Source organism: Mustela nivalis, assembly GCF_964662115.1.
Source record: "Mustela nivalis genome assembly, chromosome: 1".
Classification (NCBI taxonomy): Eukaryota; Metazoa; Chordata; class Mammalia; order Carnivora; family Mustelidae; genus Mustela; species Mustela nivalis.
This window is the reverse complement of record NC_139020.1, coordinates 64,020,226-64,042,528: the sequence shown is the minus strand read 5'-3', so window position 1 is coordinate 64,042,528 and position 22,303 is coordinate 64,020,226.

The following is a 22,303-nucleotide window of genomic DNA, read 5'->3' as shown; positions in this document are numbered from 1 at the left end:
TCACAGGCTAATAACTAATGTATGCATAGGACCTGGCCTATGTATAGTAGGTGCTTAATACAAGCTTGTTAAAGAGTGAACAAATGAGTGAACAGAAATGGAAAGGCTTGTTTAGCGTAGGTTAGGTTGGGGATGGGCAAGTGTGGGAGTGGGTTGAGGTTGAGTTTTTTGCCTTATAACAATTCAATTTTGTTATCTTTTAAGAAAGGAGAAACCTTTCAAAACTGCTACATTTACTGTTGCTTATTTGAATAGATGTGACATCCCTAAAGTTGATATTCTCTAATAGCTGTGATTAGCATATCTAAATACTTCTCCAATGACTTCTGAAGCATTTTTCTTTTGTTTGAAGTTTTATTATAATTTCAACTTGTAGTTTTGAGGAGCTAGGCTGTAAATTTTATTCTTATTCTTGATGATTGAAACATCATTGTGTAAATGGATGGGGTATTCTCTCCCCCAAGGAAAAGAATTGGTTCAAAATCCCTATAATTGAGAAAACATAATTTGAAATACAATTTATGATTAAAAAAACCTGGTAGGTCCCATAAGGAAACAAACTCTACTCAAGGTCTCCCCTTAAGCATAAATTGAGTTTAATTTGCTTGCCCAAGCTTTTCTTCATGCATACTACAGAGGGAAACTTCAGATCAGCCCAGACCTTGTCACAGTGCTCAATTAAAAGTCTGAATTAATAAAGCTGTCTTAATTGGTCTGACAGAACGAGCAATATGACCTCATCACCCAGCTACACCTCTCTGATCTCCTGGATTTAAATTTCCATAAAGGAGAGATAGGAATTAGCAAATTCCTGATTTCTTAATAACATACCACATCCACAGTTATAACATTCAATGCCCCAGCTCACAACTTTATCTCCCCATCTAGAGTATGTTCTGGAGCTAGTTCAATTAACTTAGCTATCAAAATGCTGAGCTTGATAGCTCATTTATCTTTCTGTCCCACAACTCGACATTACAATACGGTGGTGATTGATCTTGCCTCTTCCAGGTACCATATAGTATAAAAACTAAGAGAAGATTAATTAAAAGCTGTCTTACCCCGACAGGTTTTTAAATAAGTTTCAGATTTACACTATATATCAGCTGAAGCAGAAAGAGATTCTAAGACCAGGAGCTTTGTAACACCAATTGGATTTTTCTTTTATGTAGAGTATGCATGCCGTAGTCCTGATGACCATTATTATTCTTTCATATGTGTTGAATACCAAAGTGAAGCAGAAAGACCCTGCGTCAAATGTTCTCTAGCTGTCTCTGTCCCAGCAGAGTGTAACACATAGCACTACTGAGAACACGTTGCTGAAGAAACCCACACAGAGTTATTGCTACCTAAAACTTAGTTCTGTCTTTTTTTGCTAGGAATTTGGAAGTTTGGGAAATTTTAAGTGAATGAGAGGGAAAATGTCTAAACCTAGCACTGGGGAAAAGGAAAAATTCAAATAAGTCTATCTCACATTTAAGGGAGAGTCTTTGATGAGTTGGTAAAAGTTACCTATGATAATAATAATTGTAGCTACCACTGAGTGAATTATTGTGTCACATAATTATTTATATGATCTCCAATCTTTATATAATAATTTTAAAGGCTAGTTGTTACTGGGCCCATTTTACAGATGAGGAAACCAGTATCCTAAAGTGTTGAGTTCCATGGCCAAAAAGCCTAGCATCCAGTAATCAGCAGAGTTGGGATTTATGTTACAGGTTTGTTTCCTTGGCTCCAAGGCCACTGCACCAGGCTGCCTTCTGCCTTCCGCCTTCCTACAGAGCAGCAAACACACTCACATCCGTTTTCAGTTTTAGGCTGTTTGGGCTATTACAACAAAGTACCACAGTCTGGGTAACTTATAAACAGTAGAAATTTATTTCTTACAGTTCTGGAGATTGGAAATCCAATATCATGGTGTGGTGATGATCCTCTGCTGGGTGGCAGACTTCTTAACCCACTGAGCCACCCAGGTGCCCCTGGGTGGCAGACTTCTTTTGGTGTCCTCATATGATGGAAAGGGCTGGGGATCTCTCTGGAGCCTCTTTTATAAAGGCACTCATATCACTCATGAGGACCTACACTCAGGACCTAAGAACTTTCCAGAGTTCCCACCTCCTAACACTATCACATTGGGGGTGGGTTAAGATTTGAACATGTGAATTTGGGGGTGGGGGACACAAACATTCAGACCATAGCAGAACCTTGAAGAACTTCTGAGAGCCAAATATTTTTATTTGATTCATTGTAAGCTATTCAAGCTGAAGTTCTCTGTTGACAGGAATTCCTGGCTTCCATGGGATATGCCACATCTCCAAATCAGTGCTCCTTTCTAGTCACCCAGGGTATTCCTTGGGGACTTCAGACCCCAAATTATGTAACAGTCTAAATGGGTGAAATTGTCCAGTTTTCATTTAAGTTCCTTGACAAAATCACCAAGTTCTATTTTTTCTATGTTTAAAATGAAGAGTTGAGCTGTCCTTATGAAACTTTAAATTTATAACCCCAAAGTTTCTTGTAGATTAACTGATTAACTGTTAACACTGTTAACAGTCAAACTTCTACAGTCATAAGCACTTACCAAATGCCTTGAATGATTGTACTAACATCTATAGTTTTTACTTTTTTTAAGAAGGGAAAATGCCTCCTCTAATTTTTATCCAAAGGAAAGGAAAAGAAAATAAAATTTAATGTTAACACCTCATGAGTAGTAACCAGTAGTAACCTAATTAATGCCAAATCATTAACTGAATTCGTCAAACGTTTGCTGAGTATCTTCTGAATATCAGGCACTGTGCTAGACACTCTTGTGAACACCAGGATTTTATAAGCTACAGTTTTTTTCCTGAAGGATCTCCTATTCTGGTAGCAGAATAAGATTATATCTGCATATAAAACAAATAGATAAAATAATTATTCAAGGACTTGGTCTTTGAAAAAGAATTTTCTTTAGTTACCTGGATACTTGTCTAGCTAGATTCTCAAATTAGAATTTGGATGAATGTCCATAAGGTAGTGAATCCTGGCTCTGCTCACAGTAGGATTTCTTCTGAGGGGCGAAACTTACCAATAGCCATGAGGCAGCAGGGGAGCAGGACAAATCCCAGGGTTCTCTAGAAATAGAAAAATAATCCCTGAGTTCCCTGTGTAGACAGAGGGGTATGATAAATAACATATAGAGTTTGGGAATCATTGACCTTTGGGAGTCAAGTTCAGTTTTGTGGGTTTTTTTAAAAGATTTTATTTATTTATAGAACAGAGTGATCACAAGTAGGCAGAGAGGCAGACAGAGAGAGAGGAGGAAGCAGGCTCTCCGCTGAGCAGAGAGCCCGATGCGGGGCTCGATCCTAGCACCCTGGGATCATGACCCCAGCCGAAGGCAGAGGCTTAACCCACTGAGCCACCCAGGCGCCCCTCAAGTTCAGTTTTAATTAACCCTCTGTGGTATGCTGAATTCTCAGTTCTCTTCTTTACAAAAGAATTCTAATTCCTAGTTATTCAGCCAAATGCTAATCTACATATTACTGTGAGGGAATGTCACAGATATAATTAACTCCCCAATTTAGTTGGTCTTAAAATACAGAGATTATCTGGGTAGACCTTTATCAGGTGAAGCTTTTAAAAGCAGAAAGTTTTCTCTGGCTGGCAGCGGAAGAGGAAGTCTGAGATACAAAAGCGCAAGAAGAATCTGATGCTTGGTCGTTGGCATGAAGGTGGAGGGAACCACATGACAAGGAAAGGATATGACTTTTAGAAGCTGTAAGTGGCCCCAGCCTACAACTAGCAGGGAAACGGGGACCCTAGTTCCACAATCACAAGGAAATGAATTCTACCAACAACAATGATGAGATTGGAAGTAGTTTTATTCCCAAAGTGTCTGTAGAAGAGCCCAGCCTAGCTAATATCTTGATTGTAGTCTTGTGATATCCCGAGCCCAGAGCCCAGGGGAGCCCACCCAGATTTCTGGTGTACAGAGCAGTGAACTATTAAATGGGTATTGCTTTAGACTGCTGTGGTGGTTTGTTACACAGCATGAGAAAGCAGATATATCATTAAAACTCATGTTGCTTCTCTGCCTAATACCTGCAAGTTAAGGAGATTTCAGAGCCTCTGTCCTCTGAGACTGCTTATCTCTGGTCAGTGGAGAATTGAAGCTTCGTTTATGTGACAGTCAGCATGAAGTAAAAGAAGGATCCTAAACTTTGGAGTCTCACAACTGGATTCCAGTCCTGGTTCTGTCACTGAGCAACTGTGCTACTTGGGACAACCCCTCTCAAGTCTGGTTGGCTGCATCGGCAACAAAGGCTTAATCCTCTTTATTGAGCAGGAATGTCATGCAGATGAAATGTGATAATAGTGTATGAAATATGGTAAATGCTCAATAGAAGCTATATTTAATAGTGTTATTTGGTTAATTGATTTTTAGCACCACTTTTTGAATTGGATAGCTATGGAGAAGTTCCTCATCAAGGTTCTGGTAGCTAGAGACCTCCATATTATAAACTTCTCAAGACTTCCTGGAAATAGGTGGCCAAGGGTAACCTCTTTAAAATTTACCCCCAAAGCAGGAAAGGCAGTCATTTTTCTGTTATTGAGGATACTTCTAATTAGTTTATGATGGGTACTTACCAGGTGCTGGGGGCGGGGTCAGGGTTTACTATTGATTCATTTTTCTGAATTTAGGTCTGAATTAGTCTCCTGGTGGATGGTGATAAGATTTCAAGTTAGCCATCTTTCAAACTTACGGTTGATTTAAGTGACAGAAAATATCCTTAAAGAGAATTGGGGATTATAAAAGATATTATTCTTCTGGTGGAAAGATGAAAAAAGCTAACAATCTGTTACTGATTATTTCAACTTTAGATAAACAAATAAACAAACAAATAAATAAATGTAACAACTTAAATCTTGTCTCTGTTTAAAGAAAAATGTAACTTTTAACTGTTTTGTCACCAAGCTGTTTAATATTCTAGTTTCCCCAAAGTGGAAACATTTTTATACAAGTGAGTTTTCTATGATTAAATAAAAGTATCACATACAAAAAAAAAGGCTTATTAAATATGTTTTCAAGGAAATGAATATTTCTTGAATTATGAACAGTTTGAAAACTGAGGAAGAATATTGCAGGAGAATTTTTAATTCATCTCTACCCTGGAAATTCCCTAAGCAGGGGTCCTCAAAGTGCAGTCTCTAGAACTTGTTCAAAATGTCAAATCTCGAACCTACCCCAGGCCCTCAATCTGTATCTTAACAAGTTCTCTTTGTGATTCATCTCAGACTTAGAGACCACTGCCCTAAGAGACTGGGGTGAGTCCTAACATCTCCTCCAAATTTTAAGTAGTATTCTTATTTTTGCAAAATGATAAACATCACTACAGAGAATTAATGAGAAAGATAATGAATGATCCAATTCTATGAGACTGAGCACAATCTTAGTTGATATGCTTCCTAAATTTTGCATGTATATTAAAATTTTGTAAAATGAATCACCGTGTAAATGCATCAGGAAACTAGTTTTTTAAAGAAAAAAATTAGGTGGCAAATTCTTTTGTAAAGTTAAAACTCTGATTTATCTGTTTTGTAAGCAGATTTTCATGTATTGAATTTTCTTAGGAGAAGGCAGATTGTATCTGGTGGCTTTATGCATTGGAAAAGCTTCTGAAGAAATATTTGATTAGTTGATATGGGAGTCAAAATATGCTAGGTTGTAGAAAACTGAGAAAATTGCCATTTTTACTGTAAATACTTTTAAAATGGAATTTGATACTTTTTCCATAGTTTAATTTCCAAAGGTCTTCCCACCCCTGGAATCCCCCTCCCTGCCGAAAGTGGTGCATAGAAGAGTGAAACAGCATGATCTACTGGTAAGAATGTGACCTTGTGTTCTGGGCTCTCCTGCTTCTCAGCTGGGTGACCTTGGGCAAGTTCGATAAGGAGATTCTCAAGTTGTGGTTAAGCTTCTCTAGGCCAGTGTATCTCAAATTTGAGCAGGCGTCAGAATAACTTGCTGAACTGGTTAAAGCACAGATTGCCGGGTTGGGGTCTGTAACAGTAGCCCTTTGCTACTGTCACTGCTTTAGCTAATAGCCCAGTTTTAGTTTGAGCTGGAGAATGGCTGGTGGCTTTGTTCCATGATGCACATCAGGAATATGGCAGGAGGATAAGTCAAAAACTGGTTTAAGGAACCACTTAGTAAAAAAAAAAAAATCCCTATTGAAGGAGGGACCACCTTTTTTCTGAACAAAAGCAGGTGATGTTAGGAAGTATCACTGTTGTACTTTGTCCTTCAGGGTGCCATGGACTGTATAAACACATGCACAGTAACAGTAACCTTTCCAACACTACTACAGTGCAAAAAGTATAAGATCTATGTGAAATTGACAGAAGAATTGATAAAGATATATCTATATATAGATATACCTGTATCTATATATCTATTTATAGATATATCATGTATAGATTACATTATATATAGATATATCTATACTATATATATCTATATATCTATACTATATATATCTATATATCTATAATATAGACAGATCTATATTATAGATATACAGATATGTCTACACACACACACACACACACTAATATTACTCAGCCATCAGAAAGGATAAAATTTTGCCATTTACAATGACGTGGATGAAACTAGAGGATATTATGTTAAGCAAAATAAGTCAGTCAGAGAAAGACAATTACATGGTTTCACTCATATATGGAATTTAAGGAACAAAACAAAGAATCAAGAGGAAGGGAGGGGAAAATAAAATAAGTTGAAATCAGAAAGGGAGATAATCCATAAGAGTCTCTTAACTCTAGGAAACAAACTAAGGGGTTGCTGGGAGGAGAGGTAAGTGGGTGATTGGCATTAAGAAGGGCACATGATGTAACGAGCACTGGGTGTTATATGCAACTGATGAATCATTGAACTCTACTTCTGAAACTAATGATATGCTATAGGTTAACTAGTTGAATTTATATATGAAATTGTTTCAACAAATCCATTGATATGTCATATAATTTTAATTTTTTTATTTTTTAAAGATTTTATTTATTTATTTGACAGGTAGAAATCACAAGTAGGCAGAGAGGCAGGCAGAAAGAGAGGGGGAAGCAGGCCCCCTTGATCCTAGGGGCTCGATCCCAGGACCCTGAGATCATGACCTGAGCTGAAGGCAGAGGCTTAACCCACTGAGCCATCCAGGTGACCCTTGTATAATATTTATTTAAAAAGTAATTATAAATTGTAATTTACATTTAAAAACTAATTTTGAATTGGGAGATTCTAATTTATTGAAATTGTATTACCAAGGAAAAAGCAGAGAAATTGAGTAGAAGTATCTGTTCCAAGTTAGAAAGTAGGTAAGGTTGTTAGGCATTACAATATAAAAACATAATTCCCTGTGGCTAGGGTTCTATTTGCTATCCCTTTTGTATCTCTCACAATATGGTATCAAGGTATGCTAATAAGCAGTTATAATAGCTCACGTTGAGTGCTTACTGTGTACCAGTCGCTTTTCTAAGCACTGTACATTTACTCACTCATTTAATCTTTGTAACAACCCTTTGAAGTAGGTGCTAGTCTTATTGCTAAAAGGAGGGTTGCATTATTTGCCCAAAGTCACAGGGCTGCTAAGTGGAAGACAGGGTTCAAACTCAAGGGTCTATTTTGAGAGCTCACATTCTAAACCTTTATGCTATATTGAGCTCTTGTAGCAGAATTATTTCTGCTCTGATTTTCAGTGCTCATCTCTCTGTGACTTGGCCAGGTAGATCTTCTACCTCCAGGAGGCCAGGATACCTCACAAAGAACCCCATTCTCCTGGCCTATGCCAGTAACAGACCTTTTCCACTGCATTTCCATCAATGGACTAATGATCTTTCACATCTCTACTGTTCTTATCATATTATTTTACCTTCGTGATTTTTCCTTTTGCCTTGGAACTTTTTCTAACTTTTTTTGGGAAACTGTTTACCTCAAATCTGTGTGTAAACCAGCCTTCTTGCCCTGTGGGGTCCAGGGCGAATAGAATGAATCCGGTATCTTCTACCTGTCTCTGGGAATTCTGGAGTCTTCCTTCTCTACTTCACCCTTGCTCTTCCCCACTCCAGCCCCTCACTGTCCACCAGCTCTTCTCTCTGGGTCTCACTCCTTGAGTTTACATTCATACCAGCCCCACTGGACTTGAAGATAAAAATAGCTCTTCTTATTTGCCTCCTGATCCTTGGTCAAGACTTTGTTTGGATTTACTATCTGAATCCTGTTCTTCTGAGCCATGTCAGGGAAATAAGCACAAAGGACGTAGTGCTGGCCCATGGTGCTCGCCTGCAAGGGGCTGGAATGAGATGGGAATTTAGAGTCTCATTCAAAGTTGTTAATAATCTAACATCACCTCCTCCCTGCCTAAGTACATAAGCATTTTAATAGTGGCTTTGCCATGGTCCATTGGTTTATTGGAGACAGCGAACAGTCTCCAGGAAGGTCAGGTTAGCAGCACGTTTTCCAGTGAGTGTCCTTCAATTCAGACCAAGGCTAACATGCATAAGGCATTGCTGAGACTTACTCGTAATATATTTTTTTAAAATTTTTAATTAGTGGAAGTGGAAACAATGTACTGTCATGATTTAAATATTTTGTTAAATTAATTTTTCTTATAGGAATTCTCTGACAGATGGAACAAACCTGGCCTAGGAGTACTCTTTCCTAAATCTTTCAAGTCAGGCATTCACAAAACCTGGAAAAGGAAATGATGGACAAATTACATCTAAAGTCCCAATCTCCTTTGTTTGTTCAGGTCATTCAGGATATCATTATCACATTAATGGAATTTTCTTATTTCTGTTTGCACATCCTTTTGTGTGCACATTGTAATCTGATTTGAAGCAACAAGGGAAGAAACCCTCCTTCATTTTCATCTTTTCTGAAAGCTTAGCTCACGTCCTAGATGCATTGAACCAACAGATTCATTGGCTCTCAAGTCAGAGATGCCCTTTACTTTTTCATTTCTGCTAGCTCTAATTTTCTGACTTCTATTTCTTTACTTCTTATTTTGTCAGTTGACCATAACTTACCCACATTTTGGTGTGTGTTTAGGCCAGAAGACCCGACTGTTCCTTATAGCCTGAGGTAGGAAGTAAAAGCTAAACCTACTTTCTGTGTTTAGGGATAACTCAGGCAAAAAAGTATCTTTAATTTTAACTATATTTAAGTGTGTGCCTTCTCGCTCCATCAAAGTAGTTAAATTGACTGTAAGGATAGTCCCAGGTTCACTGCAAAAGAACTTAATTCTTCATTTGATTTTACCCAGGGAGAACATTTTTATTGCGTTGTGATTCAGGAATGATCATTTCATTCGCAAATGGTGTGTTTTAAGCAGTAAACAAATATTACTTTCCAGACCCAAAGATAAGTTTAGGCTAAGCTCAAATCATCTGGTGCTAAATCTGGAGCCCAATTTCAAACAGGTTGATGTGTTTCTTTATGATGCAATATGACTGTGTCAAGATGTGGAAATTTTATCCTGTGCTAGCAATGATAAGAGGGAGCAACAACCTTAACAAGAGTTGATCAAAGGTTCCAATCAAATACCATGTCTACAATCTTGGAAAATTATAGCTCATATAACAGATCTTGTAGAAAATCTTTTCATTTCTATGAATTTCACTAAATCAGAGAATTTCCTTGCTACTTTATTTGGTTTCCTTCCTTCCATAAGTAATTACTCTTTATTTTAAGTGACAGAATCACTTCAATTTTGCATTTTTTCATCTTTATATAGACTTTGGCAAAGATTAATCTGTCCAGAATATTCTGGGTACTTGGCTCCTATGTCTCAGGACTGTAAATGGGATACAGCAGGCAGCTTGTCTTTCTTGCCTTTTAGGCTTGTTTGAATGTAAATTATATGACAAAAGGGTGTCTCCTTGCACCTTCTCAGTCTTTACTGAAGACAGAGAGAGCTATGTTCGTGGTTGCTACATGTCTACCAATAAACTCACTACTACCCTGCTGGGGCTTAGGACAAACCTGATATTGTGAGAAAGAAAGTCAGTAAAAAATTCAAATTCATCCCTGGCTAATTCCCTCTCTTGTCCCTTGTGTTGATCATATGTCTCCCCTCTTGCAATCTTTTTCCTCTTCTCATTGTTTCTCTATTTGATCTCCACTTTGGTTTTCCTTTTTTAAAAATAATTTTTTTCTGTATATTTTTTCCGTCCCTTTTAGGCTAGTGCTTCTTCTCTCTGAGCCCCATTGCCCATTTCCCCTCCAGTTTGTTTACCTTTTTCTCTTAAAGAGCAAAGATGCTTTTACTGTTGTGATCTGGAGTGAACTGGGTTAGTTTGAGTCTTCACTTCAAATCAACTTCCATGCCCACCACCTCCCAACAAGCAGATGAATCTGCTGCCATTTGACTGGTCTGTTTCCTCTGTGTGTGCATACACATGTACTAAGGGATGTGCATGTGTTTAAGAGTGCATGTGTGTGCGTGCGCATGTGTGCTTGTACGTGTGTGTTGGGAGAAAGGGAAGTAAGAAGGGAAAGGAGCATGAGGTTGATCATGCCATCTCCTTTTGGGCACCAAATAAGTAGGTCAGAGTCATTGGGGTAGTTACTGGCCCTAGTCTAATGTTTTTTTTTTGCTCTTGGGGTAAGTTGGAAGAGAAAGACCTTCAATCTCTTTTCTGTACCTTCTTTGCTTTCCATTTATATCTGTCTTCTTGCTCCTAATCAAGCTGTCAAGATGCTTCACTTAAGCTTGAGCTTAGCCTTTGAATTATGCTGTAGTTCATATACTTTGGAAGGTTCTAGAGGCAGAGAGCAACCACCTTTTTTGAACCGATCACATCTAAAGGCTTCACCTCTTGAGGTGGTTCTTCCTTTTGGGAGGTGGTCCAGCCCTACAGAGTCCATCACTTTCTTTCCTCTTTGCCCTCCAGCCAAATCTTTCCCTCTTTTTCACATACACATAGTTTCACTCTATGTTCTTATAGAATTTTAGAATTTGAAGGTAAGAGTTGAGGTAATTTAGAACTTCATCTTATAGATGAGGATATTGACTTATATAAAGATTAGATAATTTATTTAAAATCATCCAGGAAATTGGTAATAATTACAAGGACTATATTTCCCAATCTAAAACTGAGACTCATAATCTGACAGTAACAGTCATAAGGATAATGAAGACAAAAGTGACAACGGTAATTACACCTGTTGATTGATCATTCTCATTGCCAGGCATTGTACAAAGTACATTACATGTTTTTTTGAAAATTATTCATTAGTATTATTATTTATTTATTTAAATTTTTAAAATTGAGGTAAAGTTGACATATAACATTGTCTTAGCTTCAGGTGTACAATGTAATAATTTGATATTTGCATATATTGGGAAATGATCACTGATGTCTCATTAGCATCCATCACTACACATAGTTACATAATTTCTTCTTGTGATGATAACTTTTAGGATATACCTTCTTAGCAACTTTCAAATATGCAATGCAGTATTATTAACAGTGGTTGCCAAATGTACTGTATGTTATATCCCCACAGCATCTTATTTGACCCTCCAATAACCTTCTGTGTGGTAGGTTATTATTTTTATTATAATTTTATAGATAATGTTGGCTCAGACAGAAATCCACTTCATAAATAATAATAGGGTAAAGCTATGTTGTAAACCCAAGTCTCTCCAGTTACAAAACTTGTGTCCTACACAATAGCATACTGGAGCCATCTCGTACTGGTTCATAAGAGCTGATTGTGGACATCTCTTTCCGACTTGGTGTTCAGTGGCATTATGTTAGTAGCTTGAAGTCAGTCATGTATTTACACGAAGGAAATTGGCGAAGACTACATATCAGGGCTTGGTTTTTATTTGCTGGAGAGATGAGACTACTTAAACATTTTTTTTTAAATTTTCAGCATAACAGTATTCATTATTTTTGCACCACACCCAGTGCTCCATGCAATCCATACCCTCTATAATACCCACCACCTGGTACCCCGACCTCCCACCCCCCGCCCCTTCAAAACCCTCAGATTGTTTTTCAGAGTCCATAGTCTCTCTTGGTTCACCTCCCCTTCTAATTTCCCCCAACTCCCTTCTCCTCTCTATCTCCCCATGTCCTCCATGCTATTTGTTATGCTCCACAAATAAGTGAAACCATATGATACTTGACTCTCTCTGCTTGACTTATTTCACTCAGAATAATCTCTTCCAGTCCCATCCATGTTGCTACAAAAGTTGGGTATTTGTCCTTTCTGATGGAGGTATAATACTCCATAGTATATATGGACCACATCTTCCTTATCCATTCGTCTGTTGAAGGGCATCTTGGTTCTTTCCATAGTTTGGCGACCGTGGCCATTGCTGCTATAAACATTGGAGTACAGATGGCCCTTCTTTTCACTACATCTGTATCTTTGGGGTAAATACCCAGTAGTGCAATGGCAAGGTCATAGGGAAATTCTATTTTTAATTTCTTGAGGAATCTCCACACTGTTCTCCAAAGAGGCTGCACCAACTTGCATTCCCACCAACTTAAACATTTATCAATATACCGCTACCCAGGTATGTTTTTAGAATTGTGGGCTACATTTTTTTAAAAGATTTTATTTATTTATTTATTTGACAGGTAGAGATCACAAGTAGGTAGAGAGGCAGGCAGAGAGAGAGAGGAGGAAGCATGCTCCCTGCTGAGCAGAGAGCCAGATGTGGGGCTCCATCCCAGAACCCTGAGATCATGACCTGAGCCGAAGGTAGAGGCTCAACCCACTGAGCCACCCAGGTGCCCCTGGGTGGGATACATTTTTAATCATCATGACTCGCCTAGAAAATCTGGATCATCTGATCACCATAGCATTAGTGGAAAAATCTAAACGAAAATTCAGATGCCTGCATACTCCTGATTTGGTACTTTTTTGCCATCCCTTGCTGGAATTAATTTTCAGTTGTGAAACTAGTCTGCTAGTTATGTGTTAAACAAGGAGCATTTGTTTGAAGGAATAGGAACCCATTCAATACAGTGTAAACTGATCAGAGAAAATGTGCTGGTAGGATCCAGGGGCCTGGGGGATCTGCCCTACAGAATCCTACCACAGGAAGTGTAGTATCCTGGTGAAGTGGAACATGGACTGGAAGGGCAGTCCTGCACCTTTAACTTTCTAACTCCTAAACTTCTTGGTTTTGTGTCATGGCATCTCTCTATGTCCTTGTCCATGGAGCTGCCTTTCTGCTTCCATGTGACATAGCTAACATCCTGATTCATCTGGATTCTCAACCCAAGGAAGGACAAGCAACCTTAGTCTTTTTTTTCTTTTCTTTAACTCTTCCCCATTTCTTAGGAGAGAAATACCTCTCAGCTGCACATAGGTCGTTTGTCTAATCGACATGGATGGGTGAAAACATAGCATCTTACTTGCCAGGCTGTGGATAGGGAGCTTTCTCTGAGAAGAGAAGGCAGGAACAGAGAGGAGAGGATTCTCATTGTTAGTGTGTGAGCTTGGGGGATGAAGGGTACAAAATGAAGAGGAAGAAAAGCTACATTATAAGCCATTTGAGAGGAGAATCTGGGTTTTACTCATTTCCAAATATCAGATACCTTGCCTTATAGTTGGATTTAGTAGGAATTGGGAGGTGAAAAGGGAAGAAGTGGTTCTTGTAGACAAGAATACATCTCTCCAAACTATTGGTGGGGTGGGAGAGCCTTCCAGTAAGAGAGACAGAAGACTAGAAATTACTCTAGAGCAAAACTGTTCTGGTGGTCGATGTGACCAGATGTGACCTTCTGTTGGGAGTCCAGTTCAACATAAAAGTTTACTCTTTTCAGACTCCCTCCCACATTGCTTGACCCCTTTACAAGGTTGTGACTAAAGCAGAACCAGTCTAAATATAATCATTTCATGAAATTGCATGCAAATAGAAGAAATCATATCCAAATTGAGGAAAATGACCATGTTTTTCATAGTCAATCTTTAGAAAATAGCTTTTAAAATAAATGCAATACCATCTTTACTTTTTTATGGTTAATGAGGAGCACAATACATGCCCTCAGGATCAGGAACTTGAGAGCTCACATGATCAATGCAATTGGAAAAACTTCTTAGTCTGCATATTGAACTTAAAACCTCATAAGAAGGATTCTATTTGTGTTGATAGAATGTTACCGTCTAAAGCTTTCCCTTGTCCTGGGTAGTACTGTTAAGATTAAAAACAGTGACACAAAAGCTGATCTAAATTTTCTAAGATTTTAGAAGGAATGGTGGTTTAAGTCTAAGCATTTGAATTTATTTTATCCTTTGCAGTATCTGAATTTCTTATTAATACTTTGTCTTTGAAATGCTATAAATATAATCATCTCTTAATTTGGGGAGTGCTGATTATCCACATCAAGAATTTATTCACAGCACATCTTGTTTCTAACTTCCCTGTAACATAATCTTTTCTGCTTAACCAACTCCTCTAGTGACATTATCACCATCTCACTAAGTTTGTTCTTACGTGGAATTGCAGCCTGCAAGGAACTGGAGGAGGTATGTTCTGGGTGACTTGTTGTAAGATAAAATGAAACAATCAATGATTTGAGTTTTTCTAATTTCTCTTTCCCTTTCTCTTCCTCTTGTTCCCTGCCTTTTACTTGCCAGTTGTGAGACAGAAGGTCATGCAGAAAGTTATAAATAAGGGTTCCTGTAATCCAGCTGGTGCTTTTCTTTCATACCTGTGGTGTTCCATTTACTCAGCCACCCGTGAGGATCAAGCAGAAGAAATGTGTGGCATGGATAGTTGGGGACATATCCTGGACCGATTTTTTTGTCCTGATGTTCACTGGAACGGCCATACAGGTTCTTAAAATACTGAAATACTTTCATACTTATTGACAAGTAGTCCCTGGTCTGAGCCCCTTAGTATGTAACTGCTCCTTCATCTACCGTCCTAACTTCCAATGTTGCAACTCTGGGACATCCTGAACTTTCCCACAATCAGTAGGATGGGTACCTGATACAGAAAGGGGCCTCGGGACTTCTTTTACTGATTTTTAAGACTACTCTCACTTGTTTGTTCCTTTGTTTGTTTTTATCCTATGTGCAACCCATTCTCATCCTTGTGTATTTCAGACATGTCGTCAAAGTATAACTCCAGTAATATGCATGGTTGTTCTAGTATTAAGTGCAGTTTATTTTCTTTAATGAACTGAAGAAATTCTTGACCACATTTTAAGTGAAATATCTCTGCCCACACCCTATCCAGATCTCTTCCTTGTGCTTTCATTCTGACTTGGCCATTATTTCAGTCAGGGTGCTCTCCATTGTGAGTGACAGAATACCTAATTCAAATTTATCTGCTTCGTGTAAGTAAACACGTACAGGGAAAGGCTTACACTGTGGCTTGGTCTGCGTGATGTCTCAGGATTCAGATCCTCTTTTTCTGTTTTTGGCCTGCCTGCCTTTCTTCTCTTCCCTTCTTTCCTTCCTTCCTTCCCTTGTTTTTCTGATTTTATTTATTTATTTGAGAGAGAGAGAAAGAGAAAACAAGAAGCAGCTTTTGCTGAGTGGGAAGTCTGATGTGGGACTCAATCCCAGGACTCTAGGATCATGACTTGAGACAAAGGCAGACACTTAACTGCCTGAGCCACACAGGCGCCCCTGGCCTCACTTTCTTTGTAATAAGACCTCACCTGTTCTCAGGTTCACTATAACAGCTCACTTGATTATTTCCAGAGAGAGAGACAGGCAGACAGACAGACAGACAGACAATGATCAGGAACATTAACCTCATGTTCCCAAGTGAATGCCTTTGAATTGAGCCTCTTTGGCCCTCACTGGCTTGATGTGAGTCCCATGTCCATCCCTGAATGAGTAATTGTGGCCAGAGGAATGGAGTGTGCCGACTGGTTTAACCTAGGTCATACACTCTACTTTAATACATGGGATTTGAGTGGCTTCACTGAAAATGCACAGATTGGAGTGGGGGGAGAGTGGATCCTTAAATGAAAGGGATTTTCACTTGTTAGCACTTGAAGGTAGTAGATGCTAGGAATGTGTCCTACATTGATTCACTTCCTTATTCCGTATTATTTATATACTATCTCCAAATGGACAGACAGTTCATTGTATGAGTAATTTAACTCTGACCACAGAGATTTTTCAGTCTCTTATAACCACTCAGCATTTATACCCTAACTGCAAAACTTCATAAACTACATTTTTATATTCTTAATTTGTTATGATCCAGATTGCACAATGTCAGGCCTGAGGGAACTAGAATATAAGCTATATGGTACAGAGACCTTGTCCTACTGCTTTTCTGTTTTGTCCCCAGTACTTAGTAGGTGATCAGTAAATATTTGAGAAACTACAGGTTTCCTCTCCGTCTGCACTTTCTTCAAGAGGTAAGCCTCTTGTTACCGTGAAATGCTGCTGCTGCGTGTGCCCTCTGTCTCTCGGCTGCACTGGGAGTTGGTGGTAGGATGAGTTTTATAAATAGCTTTGGTCTTGGGTAGGAGAACACACCTGTAGGGAGGGATGGTTAAAAAGTACTCACTCTATGTGGAAGTCACTGACTCTGTTACTTCCTGCGTCTCAGACATAACAGATAATTCTCTTTCTTGTAGTTCCTCTGGGCTGTTTAACTTGCTCATGCCCACTGACAGAGAGCCCCTATTACCTGGGCTCAGATCCATTGCTAGAAAGAATAGCTTTTGTTGTGACACTGCTGGTTTTCTGGACTTGAGGGCAGGAAGAAAATGGGACCTTGCACTTCTGAACCTATTGTTGGTAAATACCACTATTTATATACATGGTTTTGTGTGCATGTCAGTCTTACAGTTTTATATAATTTTCTTCCATGTAGCAATCATAGCATAGGCCAATAAAGGAGTGCTTTTCATGTGGTTTTCATCCGGAGGCTGTGAATTCATGGAGGTTTCTTTAATTTCTGATTATAGAAGATCTTGCCACCTTGTCAACCCAGGAATGAGCCACAGAATGGCAAACTGCAAGATCTCTTTTCTTGATGAGCTGTATCCCTCATCTGCTCACGGCATGTCATCGTGAACACAACACTCACACACCACCGCTTTAGTTCTTTTGATCCTTATAACAACCTTGTGAGGGAGATGGGGGTGGGGATTGATATGCTCATTTTACCAATAAGTAAACAGAGATTCAGACAAAAGGGACATGATTTACTGGAATGTCACAGTTAAAGCTATGCAGAACTGAATCCAACTCAGGTTTGCAGACTTCTAGTAGCTTTTCCTTGTTTCATTTAGCATCAGACTTGGGGGGTTTTATTTCTAGAGCTAATTCTAAGCTCCTGAAAGAAGGGTCCTGTGGACATTAAGTTTTGTAGCCCTCATGACATACACCTAGCTGTTCATGCATCTGCACTGGGGTCTCAGCTGCCAAGCTAAAACTGAAGCAGCAGGGAGGTCCAGAAGGGAGATCTGCTTGGTCCCAGAGAAGACCCACTCACTGCTTCTCCATCACATCTGCCTGCAATTCACGGCCTTTGCACTGATCATGCTTCATGAGCGTACACAAGCCCTGTGCACTCTTGTTTCCTCTCTTTGTGTGACTATCGGGCCTCCCCCTTTTATTGTCGGAAGCCAGTGTCAATGACGGGGAGGTGTGGCAATGCATTCTTACACTCCATAGCCTAATAGGATGCCAGCTTGCTGACATCCAGGGAGACATGTTGATTCATTTATTTTTAAAATTTTACTTATGGTGTGCAAGTTTCAAAAAATTCCATTACTGGAAATTTAGAAAATTGACTTTCTTTTTCCATATACATATTGTCAGAGTTGTATGTAGTAAGCATGAATATATGTTTGTGTATTTTGTGTCTTTATGTGAGACACTTTCCATCTAATTTTATTTTAAAAAACATTTTTAGGCATTTCTACATAGTCACATTGAGTGCCTACTATGTGCTAGGTGCTACTCTGAGCTGTTTTTACTATTCTAGTCAGCCATGGCCTATGATTTACTCAACCATTTATCTGCGAAGGCCATCTCCTCCTGCCCTGCAATTTTTCCACTGTCATAAATAGAAGTGCAGTGAATATATTTGGATATATAGCTTTTTCTACATTTTTAAGGATAGATTTCAGCAAGTGGCATTATTAGGTCAAAGAGCATGAATATTTTTATGGTACTTAGAACTTATTGCTAAATTATTTTCCAGAAAGGCTGTTTAAATTTATAATGCCATTGACATTGTAGAAAAATATCAATTTCACTGGACCCTCATCAGCATCTAATTTTATCATTTAAAAGAATGCTAAGAGGCAAAAAAAAAAAGGTTGTTTTTAAACTTGCATTTTCTGCTTACCTTGAAAAGCATCGATATTTTTTTGCATGCTATGCTTTCTAGTTTGTGCATTGTCTGTTTTCTTTTAGGACAGTGGATTTATAAACTGTGTCATTACTGGTTCAGTAACTGCAGCAGCTGAATTCTGGGAGGTGACAGGCCTTCTCAGGTTACAATATTGTCTCCTTCCCTTGCCCTCGCCCTGTTACAGGCTAATAGGGCAGTGGCATTTGTTGCATCTGATTATTTCTAGAAAGATGCTAATGGTCTCCTTACCTTCTGCTTTGACAAAGCAGCTGTGAAGGAGCCAGGATGCCAGTGCGCAGGAGCTGCTGCAGGATAAAAACCCAGAGTGGCAGGAAATTACCCTAATAGGGTGAAAATTAAGAAACAACCCATGGCACAGCCTGTTTCCAGGATACGGGTGGTAGTTTCACGCCTTAGCAATTATTCTCTGAGAATCAATTTGGTGGCTCTCTTAAAAAAATTAGATTTGAACCTGAAGGGGGTTAAAGAGAAAAGAATAAAAGCTTGGAAAATATTTAATTTTGTGTCATAAAAAAATTATTCTTATCTTCCCCCATTGAGTAGAAAATGCAGCTCTTTTCAACTTCCTTATTTTGTACAAAAACAGGTCTCATTTTAGGTTCTACATTTTGGGGCCCAGGGAGAGGGTAGACACCTGCAAAAGGGAAGGACCAGAGTTCTTTCAGTTCTTCATTTGCAGAAAAGATACCAGAGCCATCAAGCCACGGGTTGGCAGAGGTGTTTGGTGGCCCACGAGGTAGCTGTTCCTGGGTGGGGAGTAGAGTGGAGGGCGCTAAGTGGTCACTGCTTCAGTGGTGAGGGGCAGGTATGTTTGCAACCACCTGCTTCTGTGTCAGGAATGCAGGGCCTGGTCACTTAATGCTTCCCTCCTCATCCCCAATCACTTCCTTATACAACGGCCGGTAAGAGTTATGTGGAAAGGGCACTCCCTAGTCTCCACTCTTTGCTTTGGGTTGAGAAGTCTTGAATTGACTAAGTAATCCAGTGAGTACTAAAAAAGTACTCTTCTATTGCATGGAAAGTGTTCAGTATTTATTATTTCATTTATTCTATGGATTTGGGGGGCACGTAGTAACTGTGAGGAGTTAAAAATGGAAGCCTGCTTGATTTACCTTCAAAAGATAAGATCTGGGTTTTGTTGGCTAAGGGTATAGATAGCTAACAGGGAATAGTGATAGTAGATACTAGATGGTGAAAGATGCCTTCTCGAGGCAGGTCATGCCTCGCTTATCTCTGTGAGTCTATATCCATCACAGAGGAGATGCCTAGTAGTTGGTTATTGAACTGCTATCAGTACCATGAGGGACTTCTTTTTCATTCCTTGAAGCTTTCCTCTGAGTACCAGTGGACAGCCATTAGTGTATTCAGTGGATCCAATTTGATTTTAATAAAGTCAAAGAAATTATGCCCACTTATAGTACCACTGATTTCAGAGTTTGAAGAGATCTCAGAGCTCCAAGTCTCCAAATTTGCCAATGGTGATTGTCAGAACTGAACTAAAACAGAACAAAGCAAAACAAACAAACAACAAAAAAAGCCAAAACTGAGAATCCAGAAACAACGGGTAAACTAACAAGATGGGATTCAATAGGGATTCAGCCAACATTTTGTAAACATTTTAATATATTCTATGTGAAAAGCTAGTGAGAATGAGGTTTCAGATACACATCAGAACCAGTCTTTGGTTCAGTTTCTTTCTTTCTTTCTTTCTTTCTTTTTTTTAATAAATCTTTATTTTTTTAATTAAAAAAAATTTTTTTTAAAGATTTTATTTATTTGACAGACAGAGATCACAAGTAGGCAGAGAGGCAGGCAGAGAGAGAGAAAGGAAAGCAGGTTCCCTGCTGAGCGGAGAGCCCGATATGGGGCTTGATCTCAGGACCCTGGGATCATGAACTGAGCCGAAGGCGGAGGCTTTAACCCACTGAGCCATCCAGGCACCCCGGTGTCAGTTTCTTAATAAGAAATAATAAAGGTAGATATAAAGTCTGACTTTAGTATTATGAAAGAAAATTTCAGTTATACTTAATTTATTCATTTACTCAGTTATATGATTCACTCATTAACAATGTGAATTGAGCATTTAATATAATAGGCACACCAGATGATAGAGAATATCTGACCAGGGCTTTGGTCAACCAGTCCAGCTGAATGCTTCCGGGAATGGGTTGCTCTTTGTCTCCTAGAGTGGGCCATTCATTTTAAAACAGCTGCCTAAAAAATTCTTATTAAATATTAACTTTAATACACGGGTCCCAATTCTACCATGTGAAAAGCTACAAAAAATTATAATTCCTTTCTAAATTATAGCCCTGAAAATAATTGTCTGAGGCTCCTGCTTATCTTTAAAACCTTAATTTGAACATCATCTCCTCTGTGAAACTCCTCAGGAGTTGTTTCTTCTCCTTTATTACTACAGCCATGGAGTCCTAAAACTTACTGTTCTTATTAGAACATCCTAGGGAATAATTAAAAATATAGATTCTAGAACTACACTCCAGTATATTAAGAAAGGTCCGCAGAAAATCCTGAGGCACTTGGTTCACAGGCTAGCATTTGTTAACTGCTGTGTGGAGGAGATGACCTTGCACTTATGGAGCACTGACTATGTGCTTTAGTGTTTCTTTGTTTAGTTATCCTGTCTATGCATTTTTTAATTTTTCTGTGCATATCTCTACTTTTATCTATTGATTATTATTTAACTCTCTCATTAGCTATCTGTATTTTCCCCTGTAGTGAAAAGTTGATTCATTTTTGGTATTCACAAGGATTTATCCTAGTGCATTGCACCTGGCAGGATCTTGGTGGAAGACTCTTCAGTGTATGAATGAGTGGAGTGCCAGGAACAAACCCAACAGTAATATTGGAACCACACCCTGAGGTCGGAAACTGAAATCAGGATCTTGAGAAAAGCTTTAGGTTGCATCTTCTTTAACTACGTGTAGGTCAGAGGGCAAGGGGAGAATAGGGCATTCCCCTAGGAGTTGGGAAACTTGACTCATTGTCGCAGCTTGGCCAAAGAACAAGGGCTGAGGCCCAAGGATTCTTTGTAAGGAGAAGGGATTTTCCTGTAGAATCTGTTGGCTTCCTTCTAGCACCACAGTTTATTCAGAATCCCTGATATCAGTGTCTGGGCCAGGTTAAAGAGGAAGACCATTTGTCCCCTGAGAGATAGAGTGGGGTCTGGGGGAGGAAAGGGAAGCAATGTGAGAGAGGGGATAAGATAATGAGAGAGGTACTTGAGGCTCTTGGCAGGGTATTAGGTGTGTTAACCAGTGTGTCTAAGGGTCTCGTGCTGTACCTGGAGGAGCAAAGAATATTCCAAAACTTCCCTCTCCCCTTATTCTGGTATGGGGAGTAGGAGGGAGAATGTGGATTGGTCAACTAAATCAGGTCTTTCTGGGATTCTTAGATATTCTTTATCATCCGTGGGTCATCAGATCAATAAAAATTCACTAAAGATTTCCCTGAAGGGGCAATGGGGCCTTCATTTCAGAGACTTGCTTTGAATAGCTTGAAATAGTTGCCACCTAATGGCTCTGCTGTATTCCTGGAGCCCTGAGCAGCTGTTTAACATTCACACTGTGTAGTGCTAGCAAGAGCTCCCAACAGAAAAGGGAATTAACTGTTTGGTGTGTTTTAATAAGTGAGTGAGCAAAGATCATGTGAATCGATTATCAATTTGGCTAACTTTCTTGCAGGGCTTGTGTAGAAGAATTAAATGCAAACAGACTGCATGTTTACCAAAGAGGAATACACCTTGAAGTGGATATTAGGATTCTCAAATGTGATTTTTGTAATGCATTGGAGCTTTTTCTCTCCTTTCCTTATTTCTGTCAAGAACATGTGTTGGAAATGAAGGTGGAAATCACTGTAAAAATGATTAGATACAAGCCTAGGATACAGAATATCTAACCTTCCAATAGGTATAT